The sequence below is a fragment of the Cupressus sempervirens genome, chromosome 3 (assembly GCF_028749045.1).
Source record: "Cupressus sempervirens isolate cs-2001-9-10 chromosome 3, ASM2874904v1, whole genome shotgun sequence".
NCBI classification, from domain to species: Eukaryota; Viridiplantae; Streptophyta; class Pinopsida; order Cupressales; family Cupressaceae; genus Cupressus; species Cupressus sempervirens.
Window position 1 is genome coordinate 475343758 of NC_143120.1, and position 18854 is coordinate 475362611.

Sequence of the window (18854 nt, forward strand, 5' to 3'; positions counted from 1 at the left end):
TTTTTAAAAAAAATAGATTTTTAGATCAATAGCTTTAATATATTACAGTAAATGAAAGAAAAGAAAAATTATGTAGAAATGATATGAAACTACGTACCTTTTACGTATGTTGGGTCCGAATAGTCTCAATGCCATATGAAAAAGATGATCAAAGAAAACACTATTACCTACAAAAACATAAAGGATTTATCAGTCCAAAATGAGTAATATAAAAATAAATTAAATTTACACTTTAAATAAAAACAATTTTAAAGCACCTGGAAGCTTTCGTTCTTTTAACGGAAACATAGTTTTCTTATTCAGCAATAATGTCCCTTCATATGAACCAGTACTAATCACACGAACTACTCCAGGAAATGGATCAACTTCAGCAGTACTGCTCTCTGCTAGTCTGTCAACTGAAACATCGTGACAATTAAAGTAGACACCAAATGAATTAAAGCATACTTATGGATATAATCAAATTGAAGAAATTGACTAGCAAAAAATTTTTTTCATTAGGTAGTCAGATTTGCAAAAATGCATAAAGTTGCATATAAAAGTTGCTGACAACTTTTAAAAATGTTGCTCGGTATTGTTTAAAAGTTGTTATTGTTTGTTTTAAGTTGGGGAATGGCTACTTGGTTGTTCCAACGGTCCTATAGGCCTTTATATATATCATGTGTGATCTCAGAGGGCGAAGGAGATCAGCTTGTAGTCGATGCTTGGACAAAACGAATAAAAAACCTTTGATTTACTGGTAATTTTGCTATTACAGTGCGTTGTACGGTTTCGTACGGTACTGTTATGATTGCTAAGTGTGTGGCTTAGTTGCAGGGGTGTGTTCATAAGTTTTTTGGCTTTGATTTGACATTAATTCAAAAAGTAGCACAAAATCTTGCCTACGTAGTACAATATATGTATGTATGTATGTATGCGTGGTGTGTGTATGCATGTGTTTGTGTGTATGCAGGCTTTTGTAGACATCATTTAAGCACTGATATGCTACTTCGTTGTTCATCAACTTGTACAAATACATTACAAAATATAACAAAACAAGGTTTTACCAGTTCTAGTGGGTATAGATGAGGATGTTTGCGTGGCCCTTATTGCCGACAATGCAGTAGGCAATAGTGGACCGACAACCGAAGGAGGAGTCCGCACGTCATCATGAGCTGAGGAATACAATATTGTTAGCAAAGACATTTGCAATGGATAAAGATCAAATGGGATACTAGCTAGAAATGTCCACAAAAAAAAAGTAACTATTATAATGTTGATGAAAACAAACAAAGTGCTACTGACACAAAGGTTGTGCGCAACGACCATCACCATGTTCACCATGTGATGTCATAAATGGCACAAATGTCTATACAAGTACACATAAAATTAGAGATCAAGATCCATAAGATAGTATAAAATATTCATATCTGTTGAACTTCTATTATTTCTTTAGTCGAATTACTGCTTACCTGCAAAGATTGGATTCTACGGCCCAATTCTGTTCTCAGTGCCTCTTTCTCCTCACTTTTGTCACCCTCGATGATAATTTTAACAAGTTCATCAGTGTATCTTTGCTTGATTTGTTGGGTGATGAACACAAGTTCAGTACTAAGGGTGATGTTATGTAGATATGAAGCCCGTATTTCAGATCGCATTTGATCAGCAGTCATTCTAGCTTTTTCCTATTATTTGTGACATTAAATATCAGTAAAATTTCATCAAAACAACTCCAAAGCCACAAAGAAAAGAACATAATAATATGACATTTGTTTCTATATTAACATTAAAATTTACAATATTTAATGTTTACCTCTACTGAAGGTGTCTGAGATGGTGCATCCATATCGCCCTGTGAAAAAAATTAGTAAGTCTTAGAAATCAGCAGTGAAATTAAAGTAATAGACTTACCAAAAAAAAATATTAATAATAAAGTAGATTGTAAATATAAATCATTTGTCTTAAGTTAAAAATTTAGTGTAACTAATGTGTATATCTAAAAAAAAAATTGACATGTTCTACTTAATGTTTATATGTGCACATATGGTTTAGAAAGAAAAGTTTGGTCGTACAAGACCCCATCATAGTTGACATTGATCCTAGCTGGACATTTCATTGATCATCATGATCTTCATCCATGTCATCATCATCATCATCATCACCATCATCGTACTTGTCACTTTGATCATCGTCGTCACCACCACCATCTTCTTCGCCATCATCACCATCTTCATCGCCATCATCACCATCTTCATCGCCATCATCATCATCTTCATCACCATCATCATGATCATCGTCGTCACCACCACCATCTTCTTCACCATCATCACCATCTTCATCGCCATCATCACCATCTTCATCACCATCATCATCATGACCATCATCGCCATGATCATGATCGTCATCAACATCATCATCATCATTATCACCATTATCATTAGCATGACCAAAATCATCACCATCTTCTTCATCTTCACCACTGGGTAACTGTTGTTCCTGATAATCATTTACTTCCTCTTCTGCTTCTTTAATTTCTTCTTCTTCGATCACATTGTACTTTACCGGCCTTCCTCTTGGGTCATGTCTAACAAAAAATGACCAACCTGATTTCTGTGGAACACCAAAATAAAACACTTTCTCGCACTGGCTTGGAAGAACATAGGGCTCATCTTCGACTGGCTCAAATGACCTTGTATTAATCATAGTAAATCCACTATTATGTTCAATAATAGTCCTATCAGGATCATTTCGATTAAGTCATAACCTGAACCATTTGACGACAAATAGAACTATTTTGAATAAATTAAAGTCGCACTCAAGTATATCATCCAAAATTCCATAGTATCGATTTTCAGATCGTTGAGGATGTATGTCAGTTCTAGATGAAATATTGGTGACCGCGAAGACAACACTTATCCCGGAATCACATGTTTTCTTCGTTTCATATGACTTTTTTGTGCGGAATTTATAGCCATGGTAGTACATAGCTTTGTGGTGTTTGACCTGCAATTATTCAAACATGTCAAGATTATTTGCATGGATCTGTGAGTTGATATTAAACATATGTGTGATGATTAGTAATCTTATGCATACCTTTGTATCTCTTAAGCCATATATTAGATCAAGTACCATTTGTGTAACATTGGGATCTCCATTACGATGAGCTTCTTTAACGAATGATACAACACCATCCCATGTTAATGAGCGACCATTTTCTTGAGACTGGTCAATCCATACCGTCGTCCAATCAAGATTGTTTGCAATATACAAGTGTAGTGCATCCCACTCACGACCAACTATAAAGAAGACAATTACACTAGTTAGAAACAACTTATATATATTGATGATGAATAATATTTAGTAAACTACAAAAAAAAAACTTATAATTACCTCTCACCCTCCTCAATCTACCTTTCCCCCTCAGGTACTCCCCTTCGAATTTGTCATTAGAGTTGGGATCCCAAATGCGATCTACATGGATATCTGTTGCAAACTTTGGAAGATATTCAGTAATGTACACCATGGTCTGGTATATCATATATCCCTCTATCATAGAACCCTCAGGACGTGCTCTTTGTCGAACCAAGCCCTTCATAAATTTCAAGTGCCTCTCAACCATCCACATTGATCTAGCTTGTACAGGTCCACACAATTCAATCTTCTCAACTTGATGTATGAGGTAGTGTTCTTGAGCATTGAAAAAGGTTGGAGGTAAACACTTTTGCATTTCACACATAAGCTGTGGAATTTTTCTCTTCCAATATTTTATATCTTTTTTGTCAATTTCTTTAGATGATAACCACCTAAAAGAGATTCAACACACAAAACCACATAAACGAGATTTCAAATAAAATTATACAATAGATTTAAGAGAAAGCTACAAATCTAAGAAAAAATACTTCCAACCTCGTGTATTTTCTAAGATCATATATAACTTGTTTAATACTGTTGTCAAATTGTTGTGGAAGGGATAGAGGTAGGATGAACTGCAATCATTAAAAATGATCATTTCAATATATTATTAAATAATGCAATAGGTAGTACATTCAATCTTACAAATATACTGTAAATAGAGAACATGACTTACCTTAACGAAGGTATGCCAATCATGTGTTTTCAACCCAAGCCCAAAATCACCTTTCTTTGATAGAAGAGTGCTTATATTTGCAGCAAATCCTGTTGGAAATTTTGTTTTTTTTATGACTTCTTTTAATGCATCACTCTGTTGCTCCGTTAATAACCAAGGAAGGGCGCTTGTATTTATGCAGTCTCCATTGCTATTTGATTCAATGGAAGCTTTTAGTGCATGATTGGATTCATGAATGTCGGTACAAATTTTGGCAATTTGTTCTCTATCACACCTTCCATCCAACATTTTCCATAGTGTCTCTGTTACATTCTTTCCAATATGCATAGCATCAAACAAATGTGCAATTGGGAGATCGTTGTAGTACGATAACCTACTAAATTGAGTAGGATAACTTTTCATTCCTCTAGGAAGTTGGTCATTGATGCTTTGACGACCTTCACAAGCATCAATTACAACTTTAGTAAATATAAGACAATATCAAAATACAAATTTTAAACTTTGGACAACAAATTGGATATTACCTCGACAATTTAGTCGATCATATTCCAACTTCCATAAATGAGGTGTCATTCTTCGTGGCCTTCATGATGTCTCTTCTTTCCCATTGAAAAGATGTTTTTTGACAATTCGATACCTATGATTATTGTGGAGAAAGTTTCTAAACTCATCAAACACCTGCTTTCTTAAAGTTCTCGAATGACGAGATTTCATCTTCGGACCACAAACTGGACATGCAAATTTTCCCTTTGTCTGAAGACCTACAAGATCATGTAGAAGTGGATCATGTACAATTATCATGCACAACTTAAACATTTGATAGTAATGTGTAAGCACTATAATAGACCAAAAATATGTGATATTAACAATATAACATACCACACAAATGAGTTAACCCAGGGGCATCATGTATTATCCATACAAGCATTACATGGAATTGAAATTGTCGATGTCCTATCGGTCTAGAGATGTCATACATAGTGATGTCATTCCATAACTTCAACAACTCGTCAATTAGGGGCTCAATATACACGTTCATATCTTTCACTTGGTATTTACCTAGCAATTGAATGAACATAAACATTACATTATTATTATGACCATTTTCATGCACTATTTATAAATTAATTTAGATAACTATAAAATGATAAAAATACCTGGCACAATCATTGACAACATTATGTGCTCCCTCTTTATGGACATCCAAGGAGGAATGTTATTATTAATAACAAAAATATGCCACACTGAGTAAACAGATCTCATATCTCCATATGGATTGACACCGTCTGCTGCCAATGAAAGCTTCAAATTACAAGGTTCTTCTTTAAAGTGTGACCATGTTTCTTCTATCTCTTTAAATGCAAAACCATCGGCAGGCATTCACATAATGTCGTCCTGACTTCTATTGTGTGCATGGTAATCCATAAGTTGTGCCAAGGTAGCGCACCTAAATAATTGTTGAAGACGTGGAATAATGGGAATGTACCGAAGAACCTTGTGAGGCACTTTTTTTGTTATTTGATCTGACCGATATCTACTACTATGACAATCAGGGCATTCTGCTGCAAATTCATATTGTTTATGATATAGAATGTGATCGTTGGGACATGCATGTATTGTTTGATACTTCACTCCAATCTGATCCATAATGTTAGATAATTCTCGATACGAACGAGGCAAAATGTTTGATGGTGGTAACAAAAACTCACTAATCAACCTACAACAACAAATATGTATTGTTAATATAATGAATAGTAATTGTATGCTAACATTGAAGATGACAAAAATGACATACCTAAGCATACGTGACATTGCTACATTGGATATACCATTCATAACCTTTAAGTTCACCAACAAAACTATAGCCGAGAGTAGAGTTGTTTGGGAGCCTTCATATAAGGGCTTGTGTGCCTTCTCAAGTAAAGGTATATCAAGACCATCTTCATCATCATTATCAGATTCGCTAGTACCATCATTGTGAGCCTCTTCATCACCTGCCCCAATACCATCTTCTTCAATCATGTCCTCTGGCACATTATCATCTTCTTCCATGAGAGTGTTATCCTCAGCTTGGATATTCACACCTCCATGTTCCTCCAGTAGGAAATCCACATCTAGCAATGGACGAAAATCGTGGCCCCCTTCAACATGACCATGTTGCCTACAATGACTCTGGGCTGTTGTGAGTAGAATTCTTCGAGTCTTTAAGCCTTTGCACTTCTTGCAAGGATAATAATATTTATTAGGTTTTCTTCAAAATTGAGCCCACAATGCAGCCATTGTCTCATTTTTTTCAGCGTTCATATTGTCAAGCGTGGTCTTTCTTCACAAGAAAATATATCTGCAAATAAATTGGACATGTTGTGATTAATGTTTATATCTGCACATATGGTTTTTCTTGATTAATGTTTTCAAATGTAACTAAAATGATCCTATAATTTCTAGAAGGCGTAGATGTTTGGTATGTATAATTTCCACATGTTCAGTTGATGGTATAAATAGCTATGTAGTTTGTACTTCTAGCCATCTTAAGCTAGGCATTACTTTCTTATGTCAATCATATTGCCTGAATTGGGCATAGAAAGTCAGCAAGAACAAGGCACATCAAAATCCTTTAAGAGCACTCAAAAGTCTTGGCACTAATTGGTGGATACTCGCTGTAACAACTTGCTCATCCATTGCTATCTGGTATCTTAGTCATCCATTACTATATTAAGAAAGATATTGGCAAATATTGTAGTTTGATGTGCACCAATATGAGGAATTAGAAGATAAGGAATCACATTAAGAAGTCAAATGATATGAAGGTATCATGTCGATACTAATGATAAATTAATTCAATCAAATAAAACATTTTCATATGGAATTATTGACTAAGACCACTCTTAAAGAGGAGAGATCCACTTTTAGAGTAGGCCTCCGGTGTTCATCATTTACCTTGACATCCTAGTAGGTGCTTCTAGGTCTACCAAGACACAAACAAATATGTTGCCATGCATCCTCTTTTGAATCTAGAAATTTTGTATGAACCTAAGATCCACGATTGTTATTATGAAAAAAATGATGGAACGATGTGGAAGCATTGAGAAAACATTTTAACATAGCTTCTTCCCCAAAAATCTCACATTGAACCTCAAATGAAGTTTGAAAAATGTCCTCTAAATAAAATATTTGTACAAAAATAAATAAAAGAATGAAAATTTTGTCATTTAAGTGAAATGATATCACTATAACATAAATGCCTCATAAAGTCCATTTACCACTTTGTTAGGGTATTGAGTGCAAAGATGGCTTCAAAGGAAGAACTTGATGATTCGAGGTTCATCCAAAATATTAAGAAGAAGAAAATCTTCTTGGATAACATTTCAAGTTAAGAGAATGAGGGGAGTGGCAAAGGCTTAAGCAAGTCTCCATACAACAAAGGCAAGGCAATGGCTGCACCAAATGAAGGTGACTTTGGATCAACTAAACCATATGCCAATTGGCTTACCCTTGAAGAAGGCTCATACATTGAAGATGGAACCAGTAAGCATACATATTTCATAGATGAGGCCAATGCTATAGAAAATAGAGGGGAGGCTTCATCAAGCAGTGATGATGGATCAAACAAAAGAGTAGAAGGAAGGGAAGAATTTTTTTTTCCATGTCATATTCCAGAGGAAATCTTGACCTTGATATTTTTCAAACTTCCACTCCACATTGTTCCAAATGCAAATAGTTTCTACTTCATAGCAACGTACTATTTTTGGATCTGCTTACTTTCACAATCTATGGGAGTAGGGCAATGCACAAAGGTGGTTGGTGATGGAACTTTATGACGAAACCATTGGATCTTCCAAAGGTCTTGTTTTCTATGATGTCAATAGAAGATGAAGGTACAAGCAAATATTTAATGAAGACTGGAGATGTAGTGACTTGCAGTGGTGTCTAAGAGCTGGAGATGGAGATGTGGCTGTTCATCTCAACTGTGATCCCAAGAAAAAAACCTATCAGGTAACCCTTATAATTTTTAATCTTTACCTTGTCAGAAGTAAGAAATTTGTTGTTCTAATTTATAAATCTGTGAATAAGAGAAGGGAAATAAGAGATGCTCCCTTCAAGAAAAGAAGGTCTTATGACTATATGCCAATTGGCTTTTTACAAGTATTTTCATGCAGAACTAGAAAATCTATTGGGTTTTTTAAGATGGGACATATGTCTTTTTTTGTGATTTGAATAGAGATGGCAATATTAAGTATCTCTGGGTTCTACCGAGGACGCAAGCTAAACTGCATCAGATCTTGGAAATTTTAATGTACAACGACAGAATTATAATGGTTTGTAGTGGTGAGACACGATATCCAAATACTCTTATTTTTAATGAGCTTGATGAGCTTGGGGAGATTTGGAGATTTAAATATGAACTAACTGTAGCTTCCAAAATTTTGTGTTCTGGAATAACTGTTGTAAATCTGTTAGCACTATCAACTTAATCTGTGGCTAATACTTCTTTAGAACTCTCATTCTACTCTAACATTAGTGAAGCAACATAAATCCCTCTAAGCTTGGCCTTCGGCGCTGCTTAAATAATAGAAGATGATGGTTCATATTATTATATGCAAAATTGGTCTTTGGTCAAGCTCCACACATTATTATTGCACCCTCATCATAGTCACCACATCAACAACACCTTTGATTTCTGAAAATACTTCTCAAATAGAGGAGTAACTGTATTGCAGATTTTGTATAGTATCACAAAAAAGTTCTAAATGCACTTATGTAGGGCCAACTTTCATGCAACATAAAATGAAGTAATGTGTAATTCGTTGTCTTAGATTCTATCATCAAGATACAGAGTTAGAATAGAAGAATTTTTTTACATCAACATTTCAAATCCCATTTTGTCATTAGTATAATATAGAGTTAGAGATAAACATTTCTAGATTGACATTTTAAATCACATTTTATCGTCAGTATAACAGAGAGTTAAGGGAGAAGAATTTTTTTGCATTGACATTTCAAATCAGATGCTTGTATTGCACTGGCATAAGTTGAGAATCCATCATCAGAATAATAGAGAGCTTGAAAAGAAGATATGTTTTTTAATAACTATCTAAAGCCCTATTATATAACTAGGATATTACAGGGGTTGCGAATGAGAACTTTTTGCATCAATGTTTCAATTGTATTCTATTTTCTATGTCAATACTTTGAATCATCCTCTAATTTTTCATCCAAATAATAAAATCCTAAATAAAATAATAAATCACTTTCTTCCTCTAGTCCATCATTTCATCCTTCCAAAACTATCTAATAGAATATAATCCTCTTCAAATAATGTTCCAAATTTGTCACAATCATATTAATAGTCTAATGTCTTGTTATTAAGAGATAGGAAAATATATGCTTGAACATATTGTACATTCTATTAGATAAACATCACAGAATGTTTAAAATGTAATTAGTTTTATGTATAAAAAGTAAATTAAAAGGAAGCACATAAGTAGTTGCACTACTTACAAATATTAAAAAAATACATTGCTTTTATTTGTGTAATCTTATAATCAAATTATAGGGGCCAAAGTATTTGATTTGTGTATTCATTTGCATTTCCTTATGGCTCAAAATATTTTTTGCTTTTGATTTCCTAAAACCATTAAGATGTTATCAAAGATTGTACATTTTTTCTTTCCCCTATCCAACTTATTTCTGATGGTTTGCAATGCTTGGTGGTGTGATGATTTTCTACTCTATAAAGTAACTCATAACTGATCTCAATGCTTTCTGGTCAAAAAAGTTACTGTGCTTATCATGTAATTTTTAATTGCTTTTTGCAAGATAAGTCTGCTCTATCTTTCTTTCTGTAATGAATGCTTGAATGCCAAACAAGAATATAACGTTTTTGATACGGACCTGTGAATGATTGATAAGTGCACCTGTTGTATTGCCATGTTCCAACTGGGAAAAATGTGGTTGGCACACTACATTTTACATTGATTAATGGACCAGCTGAATGCGAGTACTTTTTAAAAATTTCTTGTCTAGGCACCAATCTAATAGGTATCTCACGGATAATTAAGTATTATTCTCAGTACTTGAGATTAATGGAGAGTTCAATCTGGTCTGTTTCTGAGAAGGGAAAAGATTTGTTTTTTCTTTAAGGCACACCTTGATTTCCATGTCCAATACAATGGTAGATAGAGCACCTGACACAGAGTACCTATTGAAAACATGCAAGGACTCTCCCTTTCTCTAATTATATAGTGTTAATCATTTTCTTGCAAAAGAAGTCTGGTCCATCTTCGACTCGATGTCAAATGCTTGGATTCCAAGTAAGTGTCAGTGCATTTTTTCTATTATTGTGGATTTTCATAAAACTTACAAATAATCTTGATATTTACAAATGGGTGGGAGAAAAGGGAGAGACTTTCACTTCGCCTCCATGTCAGCAGGAGAAAGACAAGCAATGTTAGGTCAAGGACACCCAAGTGACTCCTGAAGGTGAAAACCAGAAACAAGAAGAGAACTATCTCACCCTAGAGAAGCTTTAAGAAACTACAGGAGAGACAAGAGATTATTGAACAAAGATTTGATGATGTGGCCAAGTTTTTGGTAGGGTTATGCACTCGATAACTGGGAATCTTCACCTGCTTCATGCTAAAAAATAAGGCCTCACTACTACAGTGGGGGTGGACATCACTAGTTCTATATATATGTTCTTAGCTGATGATTGGTTGTAGCTATTGTTAGACAAGCAGGAGGGAAAGGAGACAAATCAGAAGAAATATCTCTTCTCTTCATTTGGGATTTTGTTATATGTTTTTTACTGCAGCACTTGGTACAAGTGGGCTATGTTTGTGGTACTATATATCTCAAATGAAAATCTACACATCAAACAATATAAAATATTGACTAAAATCTTTATGAACTTAAGAAATTTTAAAAATTTAAATGCATGATGTGTCACTTTAATGTTTTATGGTATTTTTGCCCCCGCAAATTTCATCATATCCCTAGCTAAAATAGTTTAGTAGATGATCACTATAAAACTCCCTCACCACTTTGTTAGGGTATTGAGCATAAAGATCACTTGAAGGAAGAACTCCATGATTCAAGGTTCAAGCAAATGAGAAATGTCTAGTACAAAAAAAGGCAAACATTGTATAGAGTGCATATAAATATATTCAAAACAAGGTAAGAAATGTCAATCTATAAAACAAAACTTCAACTCACCTTTGTAACGCTGGGAAGGAGACTCTTCAAAGTTTCCAGCTGTTATTTGATCCTTTCACGCCGCCTTCTTTTTGAAATCTCTTTCAATGTGACACTATTAAACCCTTTTGCCGCGTACTCCTGGCCACAAATCACAGTGGTAGAAAATGGTTCAGTGAAACACACAAGAAACATTTAATTGGAGATCCATGAGACATTCAAATCCATGCCATAATCTATGACATCAAACAATTATCACCCCGCTACATTGGAGTCATTTCACACATTTACATCTAAGAGCCAAGTTCCCTGGTCAACCATTGTATACATTGCTCTGAGTCAGGACTCATTGATACAATCTGAGCTAACTGTCACATGAACACATTGGCATTGTAGTCTGAGTATTGTGATCTACTCTTAATCAAACATTGGATTGCCAATTTTTGGCATGCACTTTAAAGTCTGACAAAATCACTTTCAAGCTTAAGAAAACTGGTGACATAAATCTCGATACTTCTTTGAAAATATTTTACTATTGCTAACTTTGTGAATCCAGTAAATTGTAGATCTCTCTCAAATCTACCAAGGTATTATCGCCAATGCATTTACTTCTGGCATAAGCCTTGTCCTTCTATCAACCTTTGCATTTGCATCCAGAAAGTAATGTGCTTGAAAGATAGGTGGGCTGAAGTCCGCTCTTATAGATCCAGGAAGAGAAGATTAAATTTCCTTAGTGGGAAAAGGAATAATCCCCCAACTAGGTTTCTTATGTGCAATGGAGGCAGGCGATCAAGGAAATGATCTAACTCCTTCGACCCACTCTAGAATGTAGAAATATTGGATAATAAATCTCAACTAAACCCATCTTCCCAGAACTGCAAAAAGAAGGAGTCCCAAATGCACGAGTCTTCTAGGTCGCACGGTAACAATAAGATTAGGGCGGAAAACATAACGTTTTTTCAATTTTTGCTTAGTGTGAACCCGTGTTGGTTGAAATTTTGACCAAAACGGGCTCATCTTTAACTAAAGCCATCACAATTCAACCAAAATTACCCCAAACTATCAGATGGTCGAAAGTTTTGGTTAAAAATTCGAGTCAAATGTACTAGTGAGACAATGTATGTTAATTATTTCCATCTGAAAGAGTATGTTAATTAGAGAAGGATAACTTATCAACAAAATCAAAATGTTGAATACAAAATATCTACACAAAAAATATCCAGCAGTGTATCTACAAAAATTAGAATTGCTATAATCTGACACATTTAAACCTAGAATATATTGACTACAATTGCATTCAAAATAGTGAAATATTTCAATGCATCCTTGGTCTTTTGGTGAAGTTGAAAGTTGAAATCATCCATAACGTAAAAAAGAAAATAATACGTGATTTTCGTCTTATGATAAGTTTGAAGTACTCACATTTAGTTTAGTTATCTCTAAAATCATTTATTTTCTGGAGATCTCCTTATGTTCAAATGATTTCATATGGAATGTGGGGATGCCGACTGGTGGCCCTAAAATTCTATGGCATTAGATATTAAAGGGCTCATATGATCAGCATTAAACATTAAACAATTAAGCAATAAACGATTGAGCAAAGCCATTGGATTAAACTAAAATGTTTGTGTTTGTAATGAAGAAAAGAAACATGCACCCACATGCTTTGACTAATTATGTACCAACAAATGCTTTGGTAACTTAGCACTACCACATGTAATACAAATGTGACATTATTTGTGATATGCTTGCTTTGTTCAAGGGATTTCAAATAGAGATGAAATATATGCATACAATACCTAGGTTAGTTGTGGAGAAGTATATAGATATAAATTGCTTTATGGTTGAAACTAATTTGGCATGGATGGAGGTTATTGATCCTAGAGATATATTTATTCACCATTCTTGGTTATGAGGTTAGCCAAGAATTTCTTGAAAAACATGCTGAGGTTATGTTGGTCTCACCTAGAGATAAGGAAGCATAAAAATGGGGGACTTATAACAAGAAATTTAGACAAGGGAATAAGTATACAAATGATCTAGAAAAATTAAGGTAGAGAAATTTGTGGAAAATATTAGAAAAAAGGAGGGCATTATCAAAGAATAATGGGAAGTGATGAAGAAGGGAAGCAAAGTTTCAATAAAAGTTCAATTGGGAAGCACAAGCATAAAACCAATCAAGGACAACATTATGAAGAGTGTAGAGGTGGTAGACACACCTGATATTTTGGCAATAAAAGCTGAGGTTACTCCTCAACCTCACAAGGTTACAAGGAGATCGGACTCCTCCTACTGCTAAGCTAGAAAAACTAGCTAAATAGGGACCTACAAGAGCTACAAGGAAGAAGGCAAAGGCATAATGATACAGGGGCATCCAGAGATTCCAATTATTTTCAAGATCTGGGATTCTAATGCACTTTAAATGATTATTTTAATAATGTTGGGATGAGTCTTAGTTTTATATAGTTAATTTAATGATGTAATTGGGGGTTATAAGTTAAGAGTTTTGAATAAACTCCAAGATACTTTACTAGTATCTTTAATATATTTAGAATTATAATGAGTTGGGTGTGGGAAGTTAAAAGTCAGTTTTAAGAATTAGTTATTGGGTTACCTTCTTTTGAATATCTTTAAATATATGTAATTAAAGAAACCTGAGAGGAATATATATAATTTTTCTGAATAGTAGTAGTATGAGAAGATTTGAGAATCAAGGAAAGTGGAGAAACAATGTAATCGGGAATGGAATAATGGTATAATTTAATTTTGTTCAGATCTTTTTTTTCTTCATTGTTCTTATGCACATTTCTATGTTCTTAAATTTTTGAATCATCATAGATGGAGTAAACAAATTTTATGGAACTATATTGTATTCAAAACCTACGCTAATTGCTATTTGGTTTGAAGATACTAAAGCTATCTATAATTTCTCTGTTCTTACCTTGGTGGCTGGTCACGATGAGTATGAAATGGTTTAACAATAGTTTAAAAGAGAGTTGTGATTGAAGTCATCACCAATTACAATACAATTTCAAAGATCTCAATTTTTTTTTGCTCCAAGTCAATTCTTGGAATCGGTTATTGGTTTCAAGAAGTTAAATGTTTGAATATGAAATTGGGGTATGCTTTATGATACCGGTTTCTTTTTCAAGATTTGGTTTTAGTTCTACATCGGATTTAAATAGTCCCAATTTGGGAACAACAGCAGTCTAGGTTGATCTGAGCTCATAAGAGTGTTGTTATCTAATGAAAGAGGATTCTCTACACATATTAAAAGAGACAAAACCCATGACTAAACTGGCAAGGGTCTGTAACTTTATCAGCATTAAGTGATCTGGCATGAATGCCACCAGCATCAATGTGAAGAGGTTCAAACTTGTGAGCACATTGGATAAACAAGGGTACAATTGATGTAGATAAGTTTTATTTGTGAATAGAATCTGTATTGAAGAAAATGGGGTACATAATTTTTGTATCAGTTTACACAAACTCTAGCATAGTTTTAATTGTGTGAATTATTTTGAACTGTCTCTTTTCTATAATTTTTCCATTCTTTCACCCATTGGCTAAATGGTTTCTTGAAGACTCTACAAGCTTAATTTTTATGAAAACAATTAAAAGCGAAACATAGGGAAAAGAGGCACTGAATAATTGAGGAGCTATAGTCAAAAGAGAAGCCAATATAGTGGGGCCACCAGTATCACAATTGCTTGAAGGCTTGTTCAAACTAGCAGATTCTCATTTTATGGATAAGTGTTGAATAGAAATTATTATGTAATTGTGAGAAGCAAAGAATCCATTATCAGTTATCTCAATAGCTTTTTGCATTATGATGTAGGTGATGGATGCTTAAACAGGGGAATAGAAATTGAACAAATGTTAGATGAACTAGCAAACTCTCCGGAAAACATTAAAGCCAGTGGTTGATCACCTTTGTAGGGGGTCAGCTGAATCAAAATTGGAAATGGCAAAAGCTCTTGCAAAATTTGATCTTGATGACAGCCGTAGAGAGTCATTAATTGATGCACATGTAATAGAGGCTTTAGTTGACATCTTGAAATCGAGGCAACTTGAATCAAAGCTTGCATCTCTTAAAGCTTTGGAAAACCTTTCATGCCAATCCAAAGCATCAAACCTGTAGTTGGGGAATCCACCATGAAGCTAGCCAATGGCTAGAAGATCACAGCTTAAAATAGAGGTGTCCAGCAGTGAAAAGAAAACTCCCAAACCAATAAACAGAACATCCACGCAAGGCATGTAAGGTGGGAGCCGCTGAGGAAAATTATATGTTACGAATTCCAATCACATTGAAGATGATGTGCTGAACAACGAAAAAGAGGAGATATAACAGAGATAGAACCTTACTATTCCGACAGAGGTTGCACTGAAGCTGCCAAACGTGGCACGTAATCTTCAAACCCTTCCTCTGCATGTAATGGCACCACAAAATGCAGTATCCGACCAACATTAACCGCACAGCCTTTCTTCCAGTCACGCAAGACTGAAATTAGGGTACGGCAAAGACTTGTTTTTAATTTTGGGAAAGTGTAAGTTCGTGTTGGTCAAAATTTTGACCAACACAGGCTTCTAGTTAAAAAATTTATATACATTAGCGTGGCAAAGATCTTGTTTTTAATTTTGGGAAAGTGTAAGTTTGTGTTGGTCAAAATTTCGGCCAACACGGGCTTCTAGTTAAAAAAATTATATACATTGCCTGCATAAAACGACCAATTTGACCCCATTTTTTTAGATGGTCAAAAATTTTGGTCTAAAAATGGGGTCAAATGTACTAGTGAAATCTCCATGAGTGACTGAAAAGCATCCATTGATAATCATGACAACAATAGTTCTCTATTGACAACTGAAGGTATCAATGATAATCACAATATCTATATCAATGATAAATCACAACATCCATCGGTTCTCAACAAGCAACTGAAAGGAATCTCAAAATAAATCACAATATCCATTAGTTCTCAACAAACAACCAAAAAGTATCTCAACGTAATACTGATCGAAGACTCCAAAATGGTTGAGTCAAAACATGTCACAACATGACATTATCAAGAACAAATCAAACACTTCAGTCCCATCAAGATGACTGGAAAGTAACCCAAGTATAATTGATCAATGACTCAAAAATGGTTAAGTTAAGTGTCTCAAATACATACACCTCAGCTTCACACAAGAAGACTGGAAAGAAATAACAATCAGTAATACAAACATCTCATAGAGCATACCATCACATTACCATGGTTAGATTTAGAAAGATCGAGATCAGATAAGATCAACATGCCATCACATCTCATAACCCCCGAGCCTTTGGTAGATATCCTATAAATGGCCAACAATCTAGTCAACCCCAAAATCCCAAAACATAAACAGCATACATACAAAAATGCAAGTTCCATGTTTGGGTTTAGCTCTAAAAACACAATGTCAGTTCACCACAAAGTTCCAATTTCCATTTTAGTGTGAGTTTTCAAATTTAAAGAGGTACATCTTGCTCGACATGGTTTAACTCATTTAATTGCTCAAATAGAATACAAAATTACCCCATTCAATTTCCAAAGATAATCAAGATGCAAATACATGGTTATGCCAAGTAAGAGGTTTCAATTTTCATTTCAAAGTATATCCTAGGTAAAAGTATTCTTCGTTCACCCCAATAATTAAACCCATCTGGATATTCAAATAACTAACATCATAGAGGAACAAGATACAAACACATGTTTTAGTTTTCTTTTGCAATCACATGGTTAAACCAAACATGAGGTTTTCAGATTTTGTTTCAAGTATATTTCAAGAGTACACGATTCTTCATTTAATCTCCAAGTCAACATAGAATTATCCTTCCATTATTCTAAAATAATCATAAGATAATTATATACTTGTATAAATCATTGCACTAGCACCCATTGACTTTTAGCTAAAATCACTCATGCTATTCAAAACATTAGAATAATACTTATCAACTTTCAAATAATTAGTTTACAATTTCCTTTAAACACTTCAAGGACAATAATCCTTATTGATTATAAGTAAAATCACTCTCATTAATAATTCAATTATCTAATTCCACTTATTAATATCTCTTTTCTTTTAATTTTCCCTCATTAAAAAATCCATTTACGTAAAATGACTAATAATTAATTACACTTCTTCCACTATTAACTAGTCTTAATTAAATTTAATTAAATTAGATTAGTTAATAAATCATATAAAACTAATGCATAAAAATAAGATTCTATCTTAATTCGAACCCAACCCTACTGCAGTGGCAAAATCGGAAAGCTTATGTGACAGTAAGATAGCATATAGAACTATAAATCCAGAATTGCATTACGACAGGAAGTCTAGTGGCAACAGGAAGATAGCATACAGAACTATAAATCCAGAATTGCATCGCGACAAGAACTCTAGTGGCGACAGGAAGATAGCAAACAGAACTATAAATCCAAAATTGCATTGCGATAGAAAGTCTAGTGGCGACGGGAAGATAGCATACAGAATTATAAATCCAAAATTGCATCGCGATAGGAAGTCTAGTGGCAAAAAGAAGATAGAATACATAACTATAAATCCATAATTGCATCACGACAGGAAGTCTAGTGGCAACAGGAAGATAGCATACATAACTATAAATCTAGGATTACATCATGACAGGAAGTCTAGTGGCGACAAGAAGATAGCATACAGAACTATAAATTCAGAATTGCATTGTGACAGGAAGTCTAGTGGCGACAAGAAAATAGCATACAAAATTATAAATTCAGAATTGCATCAAAACAGGAAGTCTAGTGGCAACAAAAAGATAGCATACAAAACTATAAATCCAGAATTGCATTGCGATATAAAGTCTAGTGGTGACAGGAAGATAGCATACAAAATTATAAATCCAGAATTGCATCGCGACAGGAAGTCTAGTGGGGACAGGAAGATAGCATACAGAACTATAAATCCAGAATTGCATCGCAATAGGAAGTTTAGTGGCAACAGGAAGATAGCATATAGAACTATAAATCCAGGATTGCATCATGACAGGAAGTCTAGTGGCGACAGGAAGATAGCATATAGAACTATAAATCCAAAATTGCATTATGACAAGAAAATAGCATACAGAATTATAAATCTAGAATTGCATCATGACAGGAAGTCTAGTGGTGACAGGAAGATAGCATACAGAACTATAAATCTAGAATTGCACCGCGACAGGAAGTCTAGTGGTAATAGGAAGATAGCATACAGAACTATAAATCTAGGATTACATCACGATGGAAGTCTAGTGGCGATAGGAAGATAGCATACAAAATTATAAATCCAAAATTGCATTGCGATAGGAAGTCTAGTGGCGACAGGAAAATAGCATACAGAATTATAAATCCAGAATTGTGTTGCGACAAGAAGTCTAGTGGCGACAGGAAAATAACATACAGAATAATAAATCCAAAATTGCATTGCGACAGGAAAAATAAAGAGTGCAAATGAAATATGTGAAAATCATGAGTGCACCTAAATACTGATGCTAATTCATTATGCCTCAAAAAATCATAGAGAAGCTCCTCCCTTCAAAACCTTCCCCTTTCCAAAAATTCCT

At 34.2% G+C, this 18854-nt stretch overlaps 1 pseudogene; it reads right to left on the bottom strand.

The window, feature by feature from the left end:
- The window catches only part of LOC149567219 (uncharacterized protein At1g76660-like), a 55681-nt pseudogene extending 39682 nt beyond the window's left edge, over window positions 1-15999 (bottom strand).
- Window positions 16000-18854: the final 2855 nt, after the last annotated feature.